General features: G+C 43.9%; 1 pseudogene; it reads left to right on the top strand.

The window, feature by feature from the left end:
* Positions 1–3,264, top strand: part of LOC102873114 — a 42,174-nt pseudogene extending 38,910 nt beyond the window's left edge.
* The last annotated feature ends 100 nt before the right edge of the window (positions 3,265–3,364 follow it).

Here is a 3,364-nt window from a genome sequence, read left to right as displayed (position 1 = left end):
GTTAGAGTTAAAAGCAGCCCTGGTGACCAGGCGCCCAATACGGCCAAATCCGTTTACTCCGACCTTCACCATCGTGTCTCAGGGATGCGGCTGAGGCTGCACAAGAAGAGAGGGCAATCTGGATCGACGAGGAGCAGAGAGCGCAGGAGAAGGTGGCTGTCTCTTTTCATCTGCATTTTTTTTTTAAGATAGGCATTTTCTGAAAGGTCATACCAACAATTTCAGCTGCTTGGTCTCTTTGAAGTGACTCTCAAATTGTTTTAGGGGCCATACTCAAGAGAATAGTTTTTACACCCATTTTGGAAACTGATGCTCATGCAAAGAATACATTTGGACTTACTTCTAACTCTAAGTCGAAAGGAGCTGTCCTTGAGTGGTTCATCTTACTCAGAGAGACTGAACACAGCATCTCTTGAACTTTGGACATCAGTGTGACATATTCAACAGGGATGTCAGGCAGGTAAATAGCCAAGGCCTGCACAGTGTAGGAGTTTCTCATTGCCATCTGAGTGATCTGAATCTCTATGAAGTTTCTTCTCTTTTCTCACATACAGTTCCTCTTGGCAATATGTCAAAGCCAAGGCCAATCATTTGCATACATAGTACCACTTTAAAAAAAATCTAATGACTTATTAATTATCTAGATTTTGTGACTATAGAAAGTTTCTCATCCTCTGTAAAAGCTAAGAAATAAGGAATTAGATTAAAATCCTTTAAAATTTGGAAATAAGTCTCTCTGCTCCTTGCCTAATCAGATTGCCCTCTCTTCTCGTGCAGCCTTAGCTGCCTCCCTGAGACATGATGGTGAAGGTCGAAGTAAACGGATTTGGCCTTATTGGGTGCCTGGTCACCAGGGCTGCTTTTAACTCTAACAAAGTGGATGTTGTTGCCATCAATGATCCCTTTATTAACCTCAACTATATGGCCTATATGTTCCAATATGTTTCCAACCATGGCAAGTTCAACAGCACTGTCAAGGCTGAGAATGGGAAGCTGGTCATCAATGGGAAAGCCATTACTATCTTCCAGGAGCGAGATCTTGCCAAATCAAGTGGGATGATGCTGGTGCTGAGTATGTTGTGGAGTCCAATGATGTCTTCACAACCTTGGAGAAGGCTGGAGCTCACTTGAAGGGTAGTGCCCAATGGGTAATCATCTCTGCTCCTTCTGCAGATGCCCCCATATTTGTGATGGGCATGATAACTCTCTCAAGATTGTCAGCAAAGCCTCCTGCACCACCAACTGCTTGGCTCCCCTGTCCAAGGTCATCCATGACAACTTCAGCATTGTAGAGGGACTCATGGCCATAGTCCATACCATCACACTGCCTTCCAGAAGTCTCTGGATGGCCCTTTGGGAAAACTATGGCATTATGGCCATGGAGCTGCCCAGAACATCATCCCTGCATCTACTGGCTCTGCCAAGGCTGTGGGCAAGGTCATCCATGAAGTGAATGGGAAACTTACTGGCATGGCTTTCCTTGTTCCCACCTCCAATGTGTCAGTTGTGGACCTGACCTACCATCTGGAGAAAGCTGCCAAATATGATGACATCAAGAAAGTAGTAAAGCAGGGGGAACTTTCCAGAACGCTTGGTGAGAGGCTGGGGAGAGGCTGCTGCCTGGACTGCGCACAGTGACGCGCTCCTTCCTGCTCACCCACACCAGCCTCGGCCAGCTCAACGGCAATAGAAGGAAACCACTGACTATGATGTTTTGGGAGTCAAACCCAATGCCACCCAGGAAGAGCTGAAAAAAGCTTATAGGAAACTGACCTTGAAGTACCACCCTCATAAGAATCCAAATGAAGGCGAGAAGTTCAAGCCGATTTCCTAAGCTTATGAAGTACTTTCTGATGCAAAGAAAAGAGAATTATATGATAAAGGAAGAGAACAGGCCGTCAAGGAGGGTGGAGCAGGTGGTGGTTTTGGCTCATCCACGGACATCTTTGATATGTTTTTTGGAGGTGGCGGGAGAATGCAGAGAGAAAGGAGAGGAAAAAAGAAAAAATGTTGTCCATCAACTCTCAGTAACATTAGAAGATTTATATAATGGAGCAACAAGAAAACTGGCTCTGCAGAAGACTGTGATCTGTGAAAATGTGAAGGCCGAGGAGGTAAGAAAGGAGAAGTAGAATGCTGTCCTAATTGCCGAAGTACTGGAATGCAGATAAGAATTCATCAGACTGGACCTGGAATGGTTCAACAAATTCAGTCTGTGTGCATAGAGGGCCAGGGCCATGGAGAACGGATAAGCCCTAAAGACAGATGTAAAAGCTGCAATGGAAGGGAGCTCTGGTGGCCTAATGGCAAGATGCTGCACTGCAATTCCAGAGGTACGTGGTTCAAATTCACCAGATGCTCTGCTGGAGAAGGAGGAACAATCTCCTATACCAGTCAGATCTGATTTGATGGTACACACAAAAAAGAGTGAAATAAAATAAATTTAAAAAAAAACCCAGCATGATCCTTTTGATCTAAAACAATGATAATATCTCCAGGCTCCAGTCCTGGCTCTTGGTCTCCTTCACCATGGAATGTTATCTTCTGACCATTTTTCATGCCTTTGTTAATGTGAATTTCTAGGATCTTCTTCTCTCAAACTATCTTTTTTCCATTGCAGCTTTTTTTTTAAAAAAAAAATTAAATTTTTATTGTATTATTTTACGTGTACCGTCAAATCAGATCTGACTGGTACAGGAGGAGATTGCCCCCTCCTTCTCCAGCAGAGCATCTGGTGGATTTGAACCATGCACCTCTGAGACTGTAGTTGCAGCTTCTTGCCACCAGGCCACCAGAGCTCACCAGATCATGCTATTTTTACAAGTCGAGAAGACCTTTTTATGTGTATGGACATACAGCTGGTTGAAGCATTGTGTGGCTTCCAAAAGCCAATATCCACTCTTGATAACCGAACCATAGTCATCACCTCTCATCCAGGTCAGGTCAGACTGTCAAGCATGAGGATATTAAATGTGTGTTACATGAAGGCATGACAATTTACTGTAGACCATATGAAAAATGACGCCTAATCATTGAATTTAAGGTTAACTTTCCCAAGAATGGCTTTCTCTCTCCTGAAAAGCTCTCTCTGCTGGAAAAAAACTCCTACCTGAGAGGAAAGAGGTAGAGGAGACTGATGAAATGGATCAAGTAGAACTGGTGGACTTTGATTCAAACCAGGATAGATGCCGTCATTACAATGGAGAAGCATATGAGGACGATGACCATCACCCCAGAGGTGGTGTTCGGTGTCAGACCTCTTAATGAGGGCCACTGAGTCCCCTGCATTTAATATGCAGTAAGTGCATATGTGAAGGACTATAATAATAATATGCTCACTACTTGGCTATTGTTTTTGTTTTAA

This window comes from Elephantulus edwardii, unplaced genomic scaffold (assembly GCF_000299155.1).
Source record: "Elephantulus edwardii isolate Elephantulus edwardi_28Jun2011 unplaced genomic scaffold, EleEdw1.0 scaffold00074, whole genome shotgun sequence".
NCBI lineage: Eukaryota > Metazoa > Chordata > Mammalia > Macroscelidea > Macroscelididae > Elephantulus > Elephantulus edwardii.
The sequence above is the reverse complement of the archived record's forward strand: the minus strand, read 5'-3'. Positions and strand labels throughout refer to the sequence as shown.